The following is an 11204-nucleotide window of genomic DNA, read 5'->3' on the forward strand; positions in this document are numbered from 1 at the left end:
CAGGTTTTAAAAACAATAACAATGATAATGACATATTCACAAAAAAGTTTGTATGCTATCACACTCGCATTGCAACTATACAGCATATTGAGCAGATAATGTTTTTCATTTGCATGAGCCACATATAATTGACACAACATATTTGTACACACAAAACATTATTGGAAAATAAATATATAAAAAATGCAAAAATTACACAGCAGTTTTATCAGTTTTTATATGGTTCCAAACAAAGGGAAGAGTACAAGATATTGATCGAAGTGTAAAAGTCTGAAGATACCGTTTAAGCTAGCGTTCATAAAATACTGACCCACTATATAATGTCATACACTGTTTAAGACTGTGACTTTCATAACATTTGTAAAAATTACAATGTAGTGCACAAGAATTTGCTTTTGACCTTGCTGGTTAGTGCTATAAGTGAGAAGGTGTTCCCTCAGACGACCCACTGACCGTTTGTTTTACAAGTGCACTTAGGAACTTTCTTAGGAATCCCTTCTTTATTTGTACGATTATTTTATAAGCAATCATAAACCGAATTATCATCATCGGTCTACAGTTTTTCCTACTATGTTGGGGTCTGCTTACAGTCTAACCGGATGCAGCTGAGAACCAGTGATTTTATATACAGAATTGGGTTAGTGTGTAGCAAAGGGTGTGCAAGGCTTTTGGGACTTAGAAAATTTTTCATAAAAAATGAAAATTTCTGAAAATGTCTACTTTTTCATTACTATCGTATAGAATACTTAAAAATAAGACGAAAACCATCTGGGCACCTTTTGCCTAGGACCAACGGTTCGCCTGAAAATGAGCACTGAAGGTCATTGTAAACAAAGGCAAAGTCGACGGAGCCCCGCTGCGCGGGGCTCCTACTTCTGGGTGGTTTAAAAAAAATAACCACGAAGGGGATGGCGGGGTCTTGCAGACCCCGGGGAGGCATTTTCAGAAATTTTCATTTTTTATGAAAAATTTTCTAAGTCCCAAAAGCCTTGCACACCCTTTGCTACACTCCAACCCAGAATTGTCTTAAAGAAACTAATGTAGGTATTTGCACATCCAAAAAGTTAAAGCCAACTTATTACTCACAGATATTTATAAAATATTCGCTGAAATACTCTAACTTGATTGTTGGGTTCTACAAGATCTTTGCAAAAAAGCAAATTTTGAAAAAAGAATTCTGGGTAAGTATTATAGCTTTGTACCAACTTTTAATTTCAAAACCTAGCAATGAACAAAATGTTGAAAATGCAGTTAGGCAGAAAAAGAATGACAAATGCACTAGTTATGTACTATTACTTGCGTTTGCATTAGCTTAACAGTAAGAATATAAAGGTTAGCTAGGTACCAATAGCTATTATACACGTTCAATACCTAACTATGAGAAGGTAGCAAGTACGCAAATCAAATACTTTTTAAAGCCATGTCATACAGCTTAAACAGTAAAACATAGCATTTTCTTATCAATATTTTACGTGCATAACAAATTATCAAAATAAAATATATCTTACGGATGTTACACCAAATCCAAAAGTCCAGTCAACTTAATTTCAAAGTAAATGTTCTTTTTCACTAGTGTAAGTTTGTAGTAACTTTGCACCTAAAAATGTTACAAATCACAAAACACTTATAATTTTCATAAATAAGCTTGTATTGATCATTGAATAAGTTTAATAGCAAATCGAAGAACAAACAATCGTACGAGCAGTGTTTCCACTGGAAAGATTTCCTTTTCCCACACGGCAATTCAGATTTCCCCTTCTACGGATTTTTTTCCCCTCAAAAATTATTTTGCTGTAGTTTTCAGGTCAGACTGACCAGAAATATTATAATAAAAACTTAGAGTTGTATACTTATTTTTTATTTCAAATCAGTTTACGCTGTCAGCACATTCATTTTTGCACATAATATTTTAGGCCTTTTTTTTAACGATGTCAGAAATCATCAAATGACCCCTCCCGCTGTAGGTTAGCAGCGGTGAGGGACTGTCAGGCTCTTACTGACTAAAAACCGTTGTGTTCCGCCGTAGACCTTTTGTGTACCAGGGCCGCGGTAACGCTTTCGAACAATCCCGCAGCCCCGGCAGACCTTGGCCCTGTTGGGCCCCGCTGGGGTTGCTGACATCTCGCGACACCCGGCGCCCGTGGTGTCTACCTGGTCTGGCGCGGCGGCCGGGATGAGAGGTACGAACTCTCTAAAGTCAGAGTCAAAGTCAAAAACGTTTATTGAAGCAAGGTTAGTTTTTAGCACTTTTTCACGTCAAATATACAAAACGACAGCACCCCCAAAAGGTCGCCGCCGCCTAAAGCCTCGACGAGGACCCGGCGGTGTCCTTCCCACAGTGGTGACAACCGGGCGCCTCCTCACGACCGATTCGATGTAGGTACATCCCGAAACAACCGTGTCCGATGAGGACTTGCGTCATGCGGTACGTGAGGGCGCCGTGATTCCTCCCGAGCCACTCCTCAAAGAGGCGACTTACCGCCACTATGGTGGCGTGCCCTGCACTGGGTTGCGACAGTCACTCCACCCAGGCCACCGGATCGCGCCGGAGTTCCACCCGCTGCGCGAGAACTTGCCGCGGCAATGGGGTTTCCCCCCGACGTTGTGCCTCCTCGCGCCAGTCGTACAGGCGCAATAATATTCTAGGCCTCAAACAGAATTGAAGTAAGGGTAAGTATACTAAGTATACGCCACCAGCTCGTGTTGTCGCTTGTCGCAGTCTCTTTTATACGGTGACACACTAGCTAGTCCACGGTAGAGTCCATAAATAATATTTCGCGTATGAAAAATCCTCTAGATGGCAATACGCCGGCGTGACTTGTGAGGTTCGTCCGAGTGCTGCATGCTTGAATATTTTTGGCATAGCGTTGATAGATAATGTCAAAATTCACCAATCATGTAGCAGTTAGAGCCATCATTTATTATACGCGAAAACCCTCATGACTTCCGAAAGGATTTATCTACGATTTCCCGCAATTTCCCCTTTTATAGTCTTTCCCCTTTTCTCTCCCCTCTTGACCCTAATTTCCCCTCAAAAGGGGAAGTTCCCCTCGATGTGGAAACACTGCGTACGAGTAGCTGTTTTGAGTAACTTCACTTCACAAAAACGGTTAGCGATGACCGACGTAGTTCAGTTGGTAGTGGTAATAGTGATGTCCAAACCGAAACGTGAGATTGGACGATTACTGTAAATTACAGTAATCGAATGATTTCTGGAAATTACAGTAATCGAATCAAGCCGCATCAAATAACGAAACTAGATTAATATATTGGAATAAAGTTTTCAATAAAGTGAATGTTGCATTTGTGAACGTAGCCCAATTTTTGGACATTTTAAAAACATATTACTAGTAGTCGTTGTAAACGTACGTAAACACAGTAAAGTTTTAATCATTCTCTTTGATCATCTCTTTTTGTATTGTGAAGGAAATGCCTGACAGAACTACTGCACCGAGCCCTTTAAATAGCTTGGTGCAAGAAAGTCAGATTTCTGGTCAAATGTTTTCAAAATCTCTCACGACATTCGAATAAAAATCTGACTGCCTTCTTTTCTCCTCTTATAACATAGCAATATTATTTATTTAAAGTATACATAACAGTATATAAAGTCATTAAATCAAATAGTACTTACCACGAATATTCAAAATATAGATCACACATTAAAAAACAAATATAAATTCGCAAACAGCACGAAGTCGTATTAGGGTAAGTCCTGTATAGATAGTTTAAGGTATTTTAAAATAAATAAATATGTTCTCATTGTTACTTAGTTTTTAGTTACTATAGCTTTTTATTGTTAATTCGCTACTATAAATATTATAATAAGCACTTATACTCTGAACATAGGTTATTACATAGTTCGAGCAAATCATACATCAGCAGCAGAAATTCTATTCGATATAATCGCAAATAAATAATAATGAACATCACTAGGGTTCACGCTCAAAAACACGTGAGCAATCTATGAGTGAGAAGGATAGGAGATCTCTTTCTAGGATTATTCCAAACCGCACGTGGCTGAGGAGCGAGACCGCAATACTGCCGAACGTATCTTCTGTCTTGGTATCGCGTGGCGATGACGCACTTGTACAGAACAGCTCGCCACTCTCTCAAATAAAATGTTTTTAAATTTACCGATTCATCAAGTTTAACCCTTATTATAAAATCATATTCAATGTATATTTAGGTAACTATTTAGGTAACATATTTATATTAGGTAGGTACAAGTACCTATAGGTATATATACATAATTAGGTAGGTACTTTTTTTTTTATCGACGTAAAATCATCAAATGACCCCTCCCGCTGTGGGTTAGCAGCGGTGAGGGAGTGTCAGACTCTTACTGACTAAAATCGTCGTGTTCCGTCATAGGCCTTTTATGTACCAGGGCCGCGGTATCTCTTTCGAACAACCCGCAGCCCCGGCAGATTAGGTAGGTACTTAGGTATCTTGTCTGTGCATAGGACGACGATCCACACGTAAAGTATCGTAACTGCAGAACCTCTACTTTATAGGAAAGCTACCTTTTTTAAGTCTCAATTTTAATTGTTTTTGAAACTTGTACATAGGTAATCGAATATTTTAATATAACCTACATACAACCTTGTCATACATAGAAATATTGACTGACTCATACTGTATTCAAAAATTTTCAATAACTACTACCTAATATTATAAATGCGAAAGTAACTCTGTCTCATCTGTCTGTCTGTCTGTTACGCTTTCACGTCTAAACCACTGAACTGATTTTAATAAAATTTGGAACAGAGATAGATAGAGTTGACCTTGAGAAAGAACATTGGATAGTTTTTATCCCGGACTTTTGAAGAATTCTCTGGGAAACGCGATATAACCGAACTCTACGCGGGCGAAGCCGCGGGAGGAACATTCAATTCTTTACTTGGTTACAGCAGTAAGTATGTTTTTTTATCGAATTTGCCATTTTCGATACGTGCTGTGGAGATACCCGTTTGGATACTTTTCTACGCCAAGTTTTACAAGTAAGCTATTGAACAGGCCCGCCGTAAGCGGGCGTGCAGCGCGTGCACCGCACGCGGACGGCACGTCCTAGGGGGCGGCAAATCTTGCGAGATAACACGTAATATTTAAAAAAATACAATTTCTTTTTACCAATGATTTGATTTGCTAATGCCCCGGGCGGCATTATTTAGGGGGCGGCAAAATTAAACCATAATTACGTAATAAAATTAGATGAGTAGATTAGCAATAAAAGTTCAGAAAAAGCCGCCCTCGCTTTGGTCATGTCCTGTCAATTTTGACGGGTTCACCCTTTGCATCCCCAAAAAAATTCGCGCTCGCTGCGCTCGCACCTCCATGTCAGATGTCAAAAATTGTTTTTGTTTAATTGTTGAGGCATTCTATTCCGAAAAAACATGTGCGCGAAAAATGTTTTTTGTTATGGCTTTTTGTTCACTTTGGCATGTTTCATGAAAACTCTAAGGAAAAAATCGCGCTCGCTTCGCTCGCGGCTTCGTATTCATTTACGCTTCGTTTCTGTGCATATCTTACTATTTGACAATGCTTTGTTCATTTACACTCGTTTTTATTTGTTTTGTGTCCTTAGACTGAAAAATTTTAGCGCTTGCTTCGCTCGCGCTTTCTTACATGTGATTTGTGTCTTTTGCGTTGACTTTTTCAACGAGAAACCCACAAAAAACCAAAAATAAACTATTTTACTAAATTTAAACATTGTTATAGATACATATCGTTAGTTTGAGTTATTTATTTATTTATTTATTTATTTATTTAACTTTATGCAATCATACAATTACAAAGGCGGACTTAATGCCATGGGCATTCTCTCCAGTCAACCTTAAGGTGATGCAGAGATAACATGGTAGGTGCATTACTTACTTAGAAAGACATGTATAAGACAACAGAGATTAACATTTTAATAGAATACTAAAATAGACGTAAGTAGGTAGGTACATAAATATTATTACAAATATATAACATACAAAAGATTAAAAATATATATATATAATAATATACATACATATATATAAACATATATCTATATAATACATATACTAGCATATAATATTCCAATGATTATCATAATGGTGATTCTTCTAGCAATTTATTAAGCAGAAACTTCCGCACGGCACTTTTAAATGATTGCTTACTGGTGGTTACCCATAATCTGTTCACTTTGATTTACATATTTATGTTGGTACCTGTTAATCAACATTTTTCAATACATAGGGGCCACTTGGGTAATGATTGCATAAGGGCGCTACGTAAGCTGATTTACGGACATTGGCAAGAGATACCATTGGCTCCAATTTCTTTTGCAGACCTCAAACTATAAAATTTGCGCGCTCGCTCCGCTCGCGCTTATTTACGATTGCGTCTCTTTTCTTGCATTGCACCAGGCGCACTACACAGAAGAGCCAAGTTTTTGTAATGATTATGTGGCTTAGTTTTACGCTTCAGTAAACAAATATAATTATTGTACCTAATTAGAATACATATTTTATAATCATAAAGATTTTTTCTTGTTTTGACAATACCCAGTATAATATGTAGTCGTAGGGCGGCATAATCAGTTTTGCACGCGGGCGAACTAACAGCTAGCGGCGGGCCTGCTATTGAATGTGGTAGGTACCTACTTTACAGAACTTTTTTATGGAAAGCGGCCGGCATATTGTTCGATGTTCGATTGTGTTCACTTTATGCACATTCGATTCTGTTCTACCTACTGAAAAACATGAAGGATTTTTATATCGAACTAGCTTTTGCCCGCGGCTTCGCTCCCGTCAACTGACTTCTCTACTTAACCCTATTTTTTTTTCATAAGAACCTTCTCCTGACAATAACAAACACAACAAAAAAAGAATTAGCCAAATTGGTCCAGGCGTTGTTGAGTTATGCGCTTACCAACACATTTTGCGATTCATTTTTATATTATAGATTATGTATACACCGTGACTTTTTAGTCGTCTTACAAAGGTGGTCCACTCAATCTATCCGACATAAAATACCACTAGACACGATTATTAATTTTATAGCCATACTTAATTAAGATAATAGGTGCAAAGAAAAATACTGAAAAAAAATCTTTACATATCAAACGGTAGAAAGTTGGTACCTTCCCAACGAGCCGCTCTCCATTGATACAAGATTTGGGCAGCGCTCACAACACGGTGTTCTTATAATCTATACGTCATGCATCATAATAATGAATTAATTTTTATTTTTAAATTATTCAAATCTCATAAATATTTTTTTTTATATGAACGTTTGCTAGTCATTGGATACATGAAGTGGGCTGCCGTTGTAAGACGACTAAAAAGTCACGGTGTATATTTTTCTCTACTTGCCATTAGAGTAATAAAACGAAAATGATTTTTTTGCAGTTTCGATGATTAAGGCCGCGTATCCACTGACGCGGAGAGGGTCGGAGAGGAGCTTAGCGGATATGATAAAAATACAGCGAGGCAATATGCGGTGCAGAGAGATTGAGAGTAACTACGCAGTAAAATGCGCGATTCCAAAAGTATGATCCGCTCCGCTCCATTCCACTTCATGCCACTCTACTTCAGTGAACACTGTCCACCACTTTTCACCGCTCTTAACGCTCATCCGCCCAGCTCAGCATCAGTGTGAACGCGGCCTTACTTACGTTCTTAGATTATTTCTGTGTTTTGAAAATTGATCCTCGGCCAGGCCTTTACCGAAGTATCTTCTTTTCTTATCCAGTGGAAATCCTCATGGACTTCCTCTGTCTGTTCGCTGATGACCTTTAGACTGCCGGGACTTAATAAAATAACGAGAAATCTATCCACGGGCCACGGGCTAAATGCTCGCGTTTTTGTTGTAGGTATTTCGCATATCTACTGAAAAAATTATAGGTAGGTACTTCAGTAACAAGTTTTTTAAACAAAGTTTATTTTATTTTGATACAGATATACGGCTAAAAAGCTATTAAAATAATTACTTACAGAAAATATCAATAATAAAACAGCTTTAAAATAAAAAGGACTAAAAATATCAAAGAGTTTTTGGCTTTGTTGACAATACTTCTGTTACAATACCTTCCGCTACAAACACAGACGTGGTAACGCGCGTACAATGAGATACTCCGCGAGAATGTTGTCAGAGACGCGTGAGCGCTGCTAATGCAAGCATTTTGTTTGCTTGTCAACAGTAGTTCGAGCCTCCGGAACCTAGAATTACTTAAACCACCAGCATCTTCTCCCTTATAATGCCTACAGCCTCGTACAGTGTGTCCATTCCCTATATCAAGATATCTTTTATAGCATCCTCCCCTATACAAATTCATTCGACCTTTCTTAAGACCCTTGTCAAAACGAATTCGTTGTGTGGTTTTACCTTTCCAAATGTAGGGCAGCGAGCACGCCAATGGTGATAATAACAAACAGTTCGGTAAAATCTTGCAAGGGTCCTCATTCTCCAATCTGGTGAATTAAACATATCGTGACATATTGTAGAGCTCGGTACATCACCTACATTCAAACCACAGGTATAACATCTCCCCACTATCCTGCTTCGAATAAAATGTTTTTTTCTTCGGCCATTGATATCTCTACGAAAAGGGACTACTACAGTGCTATCATTCCCGTAGTCATCAGTTCCGTTCGATTGGTATTTGTACACTATGGTTCTACTTGTGGCATTTTTATATCTCTCTTCCTCATACTTTGGAAACCATTCGTTCTCCTCCTCCTCTTCTTTTCTAGCTTTAGGGCCTTTGAACTCGTATTCAAAATAAACAGGTGACTTCGGATTAGCTTTCGCTAATTTTTTTCTAACGTATGGCAGCTGAGGTCGACGAAGTTTGGTAGTTCTGTAAGGAGCAAAAACGGGCTCCAGGTCTGGCCTGTCCTCTATCAGGGTCTCGTAGAGATCGTCTGGCAAGTCAGCAGGTAGTAACATGGCATCTGGTGGCGCAATATAATCGTTTGGGTATCTGGATCGTGACAGTAACGAACTTTCGGTCCATTTAAATTGTAAAACAATAAAAAATGTATATATCTCAAAGTATGCTATAAAATATGCACATCGGACCAGCGCCATTTTGACAAAGCTAAAAAATACTCTATGGCTAAAAAGTAAAAATTACAAGTGCCACGCACCGCTTCAAGGACTTTATACCCAAAGAGGACTGATAACTAACACCCAATTAAATTATAAATTAAAATAAAAACCCCGACCCAAAAAAAATTACCTACTCAATTAGGTATTATGACAAAAGTTAAAAACGCTAAACCCTGTAAAACGCAAAGAATAACTTTTAACACTACGCAGACTAAACTAAATTTTGTCGTGTCGCGGGGGACACACCGCGTCGTTTTTGCGTCGGGGGTTAAAAATGAGACAATCCCCAGAAAAGACAATCAATAAAGACTATCCCCAGTATTAAAACACCCACTTTTCTTGGTGAATTCAATAAAGTCGCCGCATCGAATAAAAATTGGCATTTGTCACAGCCTTTTTTCTGATTCTCTTTCAAGGCTTCGTTTAAAATGGCTTTGGTGCGATGCTCATGAATATTCAATAGTATACTTTGAGATTTTTTTATTTTTTATTGTTTTACATTTAAAATGGACCAAAAGTTCGTCATTGTCACGATCCAGATACCCAAACGATTATATTGCGCCACCAGATGCCATGTTACTACCTGCTGACTTGCCAGACGATCTCTACGAGATCCTGATAGAGGACAGGCCAGACCTGGAGCCCGTTTTTGCTCCTTACAGAACTACCAAACTTCGTCGACCTCAGCTGCCATACGTTAGAAAAAAATTAGCGAAAGCTAATCCGAAGTCACCTGTTTATTTTGAATACGAGTTCAAAGGCCCTAAAGCTAGAAAAGAAGAGGAGGAGGAGAACGAATGGTTTCCAAAGTATGAGGAAGAGAGATATAAAAATGCCACAAGTAGAACCATAGTGTACAAATACCAATCGAACGGAACTGATGACTACGGGAATGATAGCACTGTAGTAGTCCCTTTTCGTAGAGATATCAATGGCCGAAGAAAAAAACATTTTATTCGAAGCAGGATAGTGGGGAGATGTTATACCTGTGGTTTGAATGTAGGTGATGTACCGAGCTCTACAATATGTCACGATATGTTTAATTCACCAGATTGGAGAATGAGGACCCTTGCAAGATTTTACCGAACTGTTTGTTATTATCACCATTGGCGTGCTCGTGAAAAGAAGCTGCGCTACATTTGGAAAGGTAAAACCACACAACGAATTCGTTTTGACAAGGGTCTTAAGAAAGGTCGAATGAATTTGTATAGGGGAGGATGCTATAAAAGATATCTTGATATAGGGAATGGACACACTGTACGAGGCTGTAGGCATTATAAGGGAGAAGATGCTGGTGGTTTAAGTAATTCTAGGTTCCGGAGGCTCGAACTACTGTTGACAAGCAAACAAAATGCTTGCATTAGCAGCGCTCACGCGTCTCTGACAACATTCTCGCGGAGTATCTCATTGTACGCGCGTTACCACGTCTGTGTTTGTAGCGGAAGGTATTGTAACAGAAGTATTGTCAACAAAGCCAAAAACTCTTTGATATTTTTAGTCTTTTTTATTTTAAAGCTGTTTTATTATTGATATTATTTTATTTCCTAGATTTAATTATTTATCTTCAGGCAAAGTGTATTAGTTTTTAGCCGTAGGTATACAAATTTTATAATAAAGTTTGTTTAATAAAATCTTTTACTATTACTTATGTATTCTTTTATAATTTACTTTATTTAATACCTACACGAAATACCTAATAGCCTCACGGTGTGATTGATCCAGATGAAGGGAACTGACCGACCCCCGGTGGAGGAAGGTCCATGTGGATTTTCCCTCTGTTAAAAAAAAAAACCGGCCAAGTGCGAGTCGGACTCGCGCACGCAGGGTTTCGTAACATTATTTATAAAACGGACAAAAAATCACGTTAGTTGTACCTATGGAAACTCCCCAAAATATTTATTTAATTCTAGTTTTCAGTATTTGTTGTTATAGCGATTAGCGGCAACAAAAATACATCATCTATGAAATTGATTACAGCTCTCTAAATATCACGGTTCAGGTGACAGACGGACGGACGGACGGACAGAGGAGCGAAAACAATAGGGTCCCGTTTTACCCTTTGGGTAGGGTTCCGTACCCAAAGGGTAAAACGGGACCCTAGTAGGTAGTCCGTAGTAGGTACT

At 38.4% G+C, this 11204-nt stretch overlaps 1 protein-coding gene across 10 annotated transcripts in view; it reads right to left on the bottom strand.

Annotated features, from left to right (window-relative positions):
* LOC110374515 (period circadian protein) overlaps positions 1-1694 on the bottom strand; it is a 38630-nt gene extending 36936 nt beyond the window's left edge. For all 10 annotated transcript variants that reach the window (XM_049848641.2, XM_049848947.2, XM_049848511.2 and 7 more), the window contains exon 1: positions 1509-1694. The gene's annotated coding sequence lies outside the window, so the exon portion shown is untranslated. The remainder of the gene's footprint in view (positions 1-1508) is intronic.
* Positions 1695-11204: the final 9510 nt, after the last annotated feature.

This window comes from Helicoverpa armigera, chromosome 1 (genome assembly GCF_030705265.1).
Source record: "Helicoverpa armigera isolate CAAS_96S chromosome 1, ASM3070526v1, whole genome shotgun sequence".
Lineage (NCBI taxonomy): Eukaryota > Metazoa > Arthropoda > Insecta > Lepidoptera > Noctuidae > Helicoverpa > Helicoverpa armigera.